The sequence below is a fragment of the Coptis chinensis genome, chromosome 9, assembly GCF_015680905.1.
Source record: "Coptis chinensis isolate HL-2020 chromosome 9, ASM1568090v1, whole genome shotgun sequence".
Taxonomy (NCBI): Eukaryota; Viridiplantae; Streptophyta; class Magnoliopsida; order Ranunculales; family Ranunculaceae; genus Coptis; species Coptis chinensis.
The window spans coordinates 33,437,411-33,446,850 of record NC_141464.1 but is presented as its reverse complement, the minus strand read 5'-3'; the positions used below and the strand labels follow the sequence as shown (position 1 = coordinate 33,446,850).

At 36.8% G+C, this 9,440-nt stretch overlaps 1 long non-coding RNA gene across 1 annotated transcript; it reads right to left on the bottom strand.

Annotated features, from left to right (window-relative positions):
• Nucleotides 1-953: 953 nt before the first annotated feature.
• Nucleotides 954-3,632, bottom strand: LOC147475636 (uncharacterized). Its single transcript, XR_015208221.1, has 3 exons — nucleotides 3,618-3,632; nucleotides 3,462-3,525; nucleotides 954-1,267 (listed from the first exon to the last, which is right to left on the bottom strand). It is a non-coding gene; the product is annotated as an uncharacterized LOC147475636 (long non-coding RNA).
• Between the last annotated feature and the right edge of the window lie 5,808 nt (nucleotides 3,633-9,440).

Genomic DNA, 9,440 nt, shown 5'->3' with positions numbered 1-9,440 from the left:
TAATGAGTTTCAATAGTAACAAATAGGATATAGTAGTAAAAAACCAGCACAAACTTAAAATAATAAACAAATTTTTAGTTCGCCAGCTACATGGTCTTAGTTCAATGCCAAGTCAATTTCATTGGAAACAACCTTAATTCAAGCAAACAATAATATCATAAAAGTCATAACCAACACTCAATAAAAAACTACATGCAAAATTTGATTGATCAAACAACTCATCTAAAAAGTAGTTTGAAAGAAAAATGGTTTGAAGTTTCAGTTCCGACATCATCTTACCATACTAAGTACAGTAGGCACGGCATAAACTCATCAAAATAACGAAAGGTTTAGTTACACATTTCAGCCATAAAATCATCAAATGGAATTAACCTTGGACAAGGAAACCTAATAACAGGGTTTATATAGGAAAACTCTTTGTACTTGAAGAAAAATTCAAAAAAAAAAACGAACGGGACATCACATTTAATACCTTAAACCAATTCATATTTAAGAAAATGGCGCTATGACAGACCCAAATGAACAAACTCCACCAACAAATAGTATTGATTAGAAAAAACACAAATACACTTTGAAGAAAAACAATGAAAGAGTGTTTAAGTACAAACTTGAGTATGGAAAAAAAAAATTAAAAAGTGAAGGTCATTCCATTATTCACAAAACAAATTGATCAACACGTTCCATTAAATTTGAACACTGTGCTGCATTCCAAATTTAAAGAGATCAATCCAGGAATGTTTTTGTAATGCGTACACTAAAACATAAGAAATGAGCAATTCAAAAGACATTGAAATGTTACAATTTAGAGAGAGTAGAGAAGGTCGATCCTTCGATGTTGAAGCGTTGATTGGTCAGTAAACTAATTGAAACGGTTAAGATTAGAGCATTGTCTAATGGAAGTGAGTAGTATGTAATTATTTAAATGCAAAGATTCGGTAGCAACAATCTACGTGACATATATCTACATTAAAATGATAAAAAGCAGTATAATTGAATATGGGCATAAAAGAGTATTAGCTACATATAAAGACTTTATCAAGATCTCTAAAGTTGAACTCCAGTTGTGTCTCATCTAGCTAGGTGATTATGATATTTAGATTAATCACACAAAATCACAATTGAAACTCAATCTAAAAGCCAAAGGACCTACCTCCAATGAATCGTAAACTCATTTTCAGACGAATGTCCCTACAAGTCCTCACCTCACCTCCAATAAAGCCGGTTTGGCATTGGCTCCACCTGTTTCATCAATAACACCAACACCTGGCTATAGAAAATCAGGGAAAGTTGCAAACAACAGTCAACCCAATGAATAAAATCAATTGTCTACATCAATGGAGTGTGTTGAGTTCGTGCTCTATGCTAATATTTGATGTGTACAACAATAGTTGTTGTATCCTTGCTTCGGTTCTCACGCTCAAACTGAAAACATGTATGTCAGCATTAGCTATTACATACACATGCTTCCCTAGCGTCTTCATATCTTATAGCTTAGATAGAAATGAAACAAAAAACTCAAGGAGATATGTAGATTATATATAGGTTAACTGTAATAGCTATGAAAGCAACAATAATTTAAATAACGTCTTTTCACTCATAACAACAAGCAAGCAAGGGGAGTACCATAACTTCGTTGGAGAGGAATTAAAAAAACTCCGTCACTCGCAATCACAAAGAACAAATGACTTGCGCATAAACTGAACCATTGATACCTCAAATCCAACCAATCTTCTTAGCTATACTATCTCTTAAATGCTTGTAGTTTCAAGGTATATAATCTGCCATGTACCCAGATCTTGGTTAATCACATCACTCACTTTCACTATCAACCCCCAAGTTTGAATATATATCATGATATTGCAACCATTCTACTTGCTCAGCATTTAAAAGCCCTGACACCACAAAAACACTATAGTCTAACAAATGCAACGGATTTAAAAAAAAAAAAAAAAAAACATAGAGGAGAAATATGGTACTATCTGGTCTTAGTATTAGATTATCGTAATGCACAACATAAAAGCTGCAAAACCCGCATTCCATGTCATGAAATACAACAAAATGAAAACAAAGAACTAAATGAAGAAGAAAACAAAAAAAAAATTTAAGCCAAGAAATGATGATATCATCATTCGAACACCAACTTCAAGTTGAAGGACAACACACAAAGCAACTAAAACGAATGTCTACATAATGGAACTTGAGTTAATAAAGGGTGTTTTCTTTCCTTTTTTTATTTTTTTAGCCAGAGAGAATCTAATGTAGTACAAAAAACTAAATTCACTCTCAACCATCTTATCACTAATTGCCATGAACACCCTTACGACTAAAGACATAGTACAACGAAAAACTTAATTGTTAACCATATTACGAACAAATCCTTTTTGAATACCGGATACATCAAAAGACAACCAACATGTCATGTGTGAACAGTGAAACAACATGAATGACTGCTAAACTCATTCTTGAATGAGGAGGCACGTTACAAAATTGATGAAGGCTCTTGGACATGGAATACTAAATTGAATTCCCCTATTAATCCTACATAATTATATGTGCTTTTACCCAACAAAGTCAAAGTCTTTATGTTTATCATATTTAATGGAGTTTTGTGTGTGAGTGTGTGTGTGTGTGTGTTGGGTGTTGTAATATTAGTAATTTAAACAATAACAGAAAGAATACAAAGCTTAAAAATTAGAAAAATTCAACTATGTGCTAAATATTCAAGAAGGACTCAAGTTCGAATCTCGTATCATTGGGGTTAGCAAGACGTGTGGTATTATGGTACTAGCTTCCTAGTGCTAAAAGGAGGAAACAAAATTTGCAACAAAAAGTAGATTAATAGGTACTTGAAAGAGAAAATTGGCATGTGTATGATGAAATGTAGCACCTACTGCATGTACCTGCCACACTGATATTTTTTCTTAAAAACATTCATATGATTAGGAGTAAACTTCCAAAGGATTCAATATAGAGTTTACCCCTTGAAGTTAAATACAAAATAACATATTCCCCACGACCAAGACAGTCTAGACATGTCACTATTATTGTTCTAAAACTTAAATCATTAGATTGGTTAAGGTGCACCCTTGTGTTGGCTTTTCTAGATTGGTCTGGCCTATAGAACAGGATATCTTTACGCTCAAAATTTTGATGGATGAAAAAATGATGTTTTCAAAACATTGGCAGTGAATTTGGCAAGGCAGACTTTACTATTCAACGGTCAAAAAATAAATAAAATAATAACGTAATAAAATGTAATGTAAATCTAGATAAGTCTGAGAGTATATTTTTTCACTGTATTAAAGGTATATCAAAAATAAAATATTAGGTTATACAGGTTTCTAAGAGAATAGTTTCTATCACACATAGCAAACATAGATCAATATGGGATATGACGCTACATAAAGTAGAACGTTGTATAATAGGAAAAGAAAATAATAGTGAAGCTTAAAAAAGAGTACCTAAAATTTTGTAAAATCTATTCTCCAAATGGAAGGCAACCTGCAAAGCGGCAACAATAGTGCACTGAATCAGATAGAGAATCAACATGAGGAATCTGAAGATGCGTGATTCACCTAAAAAATCCATGATTTAAAAAAGAGGAAAGGAGTCATAACTCGAACTCAACACAATTGCTACTGGTGAACATTCATTAATAGTGTCATCTTGTTCACTTGACTCAACACCAACACCTGGACATTAATATCAATTAGCAATATCATATATGTAACTTTTCAATAGCCATCGGAAAAATAAAAAATCATTCGGCCTTAATCAAGAACAACAAATACATAATAGACAAATAGTATGAATCAATCAAATGGATGAATACAAAAAACTAAGAGAACTTTTTAAGTTGTGTCATGGTTTTCAATACTTGATAATAGTTATATTTGGATTAAAATGGTATGGATGGGAATAGAAATTTGAAATTTAACTAAGTACCGTGACTTAAAATTTGTTGTACCTCACAAAGATTGCAATATTCAGTTCAAAACTCTTGTGTTCAGTAGTCAAATTTTTGTTGTACCTCGCTTACTTGACATTTTATGCTTCTTGAAAAAAAAACATAAATCTTCAATAATAATTAAATTTACAGTACTTATATAATACCGTAATCTACAATGTTCTATATCAATGCTACAAGTTTCCAACTTAAATTTACAGCGATAAGTGTACAAAGATACTGAGTTACCTTAGGTCGCTTACTTGAATTAGTAGAATTCCTTCACTCTTTGATCCAGTATATCCTCTATTATGGCGGCGAAGGAGATCAAAGAGGTGGAGCTTGAAGAAGAGGGGAATCTCAGCAGCTCACTACACCCGGCCCTGATGCTTCACATTCCAATCAATTAGAAGAATTAGATGGGGATGCTAATGGCAGGCCTTCCAAGCCGCCAGATGGTGAAGAAGAATTTGCTGACGATGATGGAAGTATTTTTTTTTTCGATAATATAATGGAAGTATTTTGGGTTAGCGAGAAGAAAATAATAGATGGGTTTACTTCGTTTGTACTCTCTCTCTCTAGTCATTTCATTTTCTAAACGTCTAATTAATTTCCTTATTTAATTACCTAATTAAATTGCCAATTAATTGTATTTATGGTGGGCGTACAATTCAATTTGATTTGATTGCGTGGATTTGGTTTTTTAATTTACCACCACGTGAAATGACTGATTACTCCCATTCAAAGGTGTTAACCAATATTTCAATTTAAGGAGAAAATGGGTACGATAAATTCACTAAAAGAGAAAAAGACCAAGTTGTCCGTCTAAATAGTATTGGAGTGTTTTAATTTAATTATTCATCTAGGGGCATTATGCGTAAGAAAAAGACCCGGATGAATTTAAGAGGCCACGATCATTATAGGATATGCTACTAGTAGTGATAAGAGACGAACAGAGAGATGATGTTTGTTAAAATTGTGGCTAGGAGAAAAAATCAGTGAATCTCAATTAAAAAAATAAAATACAAAATAAAATACAAAAAAACAAAAAAACAAAAAACAAAAAAAACAAAAAAATATTGGGAAAAACGTACCAATCGATCCCCACTGAGATAGCTTGCACTTTGGACAATCTACAACTCCAATCCAAAAATCTAATCTTTCACTACAACCAACAACCACAAACCTAAACTATAGATATAACTACCACAAATAAGCAATATAAATATTAGATAAAGTAAAACATACCACAACACAAAGATGGAACGTGGTTTGGCCAATGATGCCTACTTCCACAAGAGCAAATCATTTTATAAGTATGGGAATGAAGATTACAACCACTCCTCTCAAGTGTCTCCAAACTTACTAGATCTCTCTTCCCTCCTTACAAACTTTTTCTCTTTGCAAAGCTTTCCTCTCAATTTTGGTTGCTCTCAAAATTGGTTTCTCTCAAAGAATTGTGTTATTCAAAACCTAACTTTGGTTTTATAGTACTCTGAAATTTCAGAATATTTCGATAAAAACAAATCTCGATCGGTTCAACCGGGTCGTCCACACTTCTTAAAGTCGATCGAGACCGGACCGACTTCAAACAGGATCGGCGCAGGAACTTTAGAAGTGAGACGGTTCGACGGGCCGATACATCGCTGGAAAGTTTGCGGGACCAAGCCGACCATACTTCGCAATGTCATCCACTCTCCCAATACAACCTAGCTACTTGTTTTGCCAATCTTCCTCATGTGAAGGATAACACCCAACAATCTCTCCCGCCTGAGCCATGAGGGGGGATACCTCCACGCATTCCCAAACCAACAGGAGGAGTGTGTTACCATTCTGGTGGTAGCACAACAAACATCAAACTTACCTTTCGGCAAGACTTTGGTCATCATATCCGACCCGTTCTTGTCAGTATGGATCTTCTCAATGCACAATTGCTTCTCTACAAGAAATTCTCTAATCCAATGATAACGCACATGTATGTGTTTGGATCTAGAATGAAAGCTCAGATTCTTGCTCAAATGGATGGCGCTCTGACTATCACATAGAACTACAAACTGTTTTTGCTTTAGCCTTAGTTCATCGAATAACCTCTTCGTCCATAGCATCTCTTTACAACACTCAGTGGCTACAATATACTCGGCTTCTATAGTAGAGAGGGCAACACATTTTTGCAACTTGGATTGCCAGAAACTGCTCCCCCTGCAAAAGTAAACAGATAACTGGAAGTGGACTTCATCGAGTCAACATCACCTGCCATGTATGCATCTGTGTAACATTCAAGTAAGGACTTACTCCCACCATAACACAAACACGCTTTAGAAGTGCCCTTGAGATATCTCAATATCCACTTAACACCTTCCCAATGCTCTTTACCCAGATTTGAGAGAAATCGGCTTACAACACCAACGGCGAAAGCAATATCTGGTCTTGTACACACCATTACATACATCAAACTATCCACTGTGGATGCATAACGAATCTTTTGCATTTTATTTTGCTCATGCTCACCTTTTGGACACTTATCTTTGGTCATGCAGAACTGGCCACCAAGCGGACAACTGACTGGCCTAGCTTGATCTATGTTGAATCTCTTCAACACCTTCTCAATGTAGCTTGCTTGGAAAACCCACAACTTCCTACTCTTTCTGTCACAAGTGATCCGCATACCAAGCATCTGCTTTGTTTAACCCAAATCCTTCATCCCAAAGGACTTACTCAAGTCTTTCTTCAGCTTGGATATCTTGTTGATGTTTTGGCCAACTATCAACATATCATCCACATATAACAAGAGCACTATGAAATCTCCGACTAAAATTTCTGAACAAACACACAATGATCAGAAGCAAACTTCTTATATCCATGCTTCACTATAAAGGCCTCAAACTTCATATACCACTATCTCGGTGCTTTCTGCTTTAACCCATACAAACTCTTTTCAGCTTGCATACCGGTGCTCCTTGCCTTTGACCTCAAACCCCTCTGGCTGGTCCATGTAGACATCTTCCTCAAGATCGCCATGAAGAAAAGTTGTCTTGACATCTAGTTGCTCAACCTCTAGATTCATTCTTGCATCCAAACCCAATACCACCCTGATAGAAGTCATCTTAACTTCTGAGAGAAAATTTCATCAAAGTCAATACCTTTCCTTTGACCGAATCCCTTCACAACAAGGCGAACTTTGTGCCTTGGATGTGGATTATTCTCCTCATGCTTGACTTTGAAAATCCACTTATTCTTGAGAACTTTTCTTCCTTTCGGTTTCTTAACAAAGTCATAAGTGTGATTCTTATGCAAAGAACTCATCTCATCTTGCATGGCCTTCAACCACTTCTCCTTGTCTATACCTTCAAGAGCCTCTTGATATTACATAAGTTCTCCACCATCGATAGTAAAACATCGTGTATGTGATGGATACCCGGGTCAAGCTTGTCTTTCTCTCTCTCAAATCTCCTTACCCCATCTTCTTGTGGCTCAGGAGGATGCACTTCTTCTTGCTCAGGTGGTGGTTCATGCACTTCATCTGCATCTTCTATATCAATAGGTTCTATCCTATCATGAGCAATAGGATCATCATCATGAGCTTCAAACCCATGGTTCTCTGCATTCTCAATGCCTTCTGCACATTCCACAGTAGAAACTTCTGGTTCTAACTCAACAAGATCATCAATGAAAACTTCTAGCTTCTCACCATTCTCAAAGTCTGCTATTGTTTGGTCTTCCAATAACACAATATCTCGACTTCGGATTACTTTCTTGTTGATCGGATCATAAAGTTTGTAGCCAAACTTCTCATCCCCATAACCCAGAAAAATACACTGCTTAGCTTTGTCATCAAGCTTGGATCTCTCATCCTTGAATATGAACAAATGCCCCCGCATCCAAATACCCTCAAGTATCCATAATCAACATCTGCTTTTACCATACTCTCTCGGATAATCACTATTCGAGAGGTTTCGGGCGTGATAGGTTGATCACATGTCTGACCATGTCGCATTGCTTCTACCCAAGAACTTCTTGGTAACTTAGAGAGCGAGACAACATGCATCGCATCCTCTACAATGGTGCGGTTCATCCTCTCCGCTATACCATTCTCATTTGGTGTCTTGGAAGCGATCGCTCTTGGCCAGAATCCCATGACTCTTGCGATTACTCTTCAAATGACCCAATGTATTCTCCCCTATTATCCGAATCTAAATACACTTCAAAGGCTTCCCCGTCTCTCTTTCCACCATGTTATGGAAAGTCTTGAACACGCCAAGTACTTTATCCTTGGTATTTAGACTATATGCCTATATCTTTCTTGATGCATCATCAATGAAAGTCAAGAAGTACAAAGCTCCCCCGTGGGACTTCACTTTCATAAGACCACATAAATCTGTGTGTACTAGCTCAAGGACATTCTCATTGCGGTGAGAGGGGAATCTTTGGAAAGATACCCTGTGTTGTTTTCCAACCAAACAATGAGTACATCTATTTAAATGCGTACCTTTGATGTTTGGCAAGGCCTTTTGCTTGGCAAGAACTCCCATGCCTTTTTCTCCCATATGACATAGTCTCTTATGTCATAGTTCAGAGGAAGCTTCTTCTTGTGTCGCATTTAACTCTATTTTACACAAACTAGCCTGTGTCTTGTAAAACATGCAAGTTTTCTTCCCTTTGGCTACTATAATGGAACCTCTGCTCAGTTTTCATACCCCGTTACCAAACGAGTTTAGAAAGCCAGCATCATCTAACTTCCTAGCGAAATTAGGCTTTCCAAATGTCGGGGACATGTCTTACATCCTTGAGTGTCAAGGTGTAGCCGACATTGGTTTTCTACATGAACATCCCCAACGCCTATAATCTTAGAGCATGCTTGTTACCCCTTTACCTCACCAAATTCACCACAACCGTAGGTAGTGAAGAAGCTCTTGTCGCGGTCGCGGACGTGATAGGGCGCTCTCAGATCTATCACCCACTCTATATCCTAGCATGAGGTACTAACACAAAGAAGACTCACCACATTTGACACAATTCCCACTAGACCATCGCCTACTAGTGCGGTAGTATCTCGACCATAGCTTCCGCTCCTCTTTACCATGTCTTCATGTATACGGTTATTCTTCTCATCCCTTTTCAGTGTTCTACACTCATACCTGAAGTGACCCTTGGTGGCACAATAGTAACATTGTCTCTTTGCCTTAGGAGTATTAGTATCACCCCTAGATTTGCTTCTATCATCACCTCTAGAATGAGATGGTTTTCTGCTCTTACCTCTCCCCCGCTTCTCTATGACAAAGATCTCTGAGTGAGAGGAGCAGCTTTGTGAACCCCTTCTTGTCTCCTCATTTAACAATGCCCCGGTAGCCATTTCCATCGTAACAATTCCATCCGTGGCAGCTCCGCCAAAAGAAACTACCAAAGTCTCCCAACTGTCGGGTAGAGAGTTTAATAGTAACAAAGCCTCAACTTCGTCACCCATATGAATCTTCATCAAATGCAGTTGATTGATGGT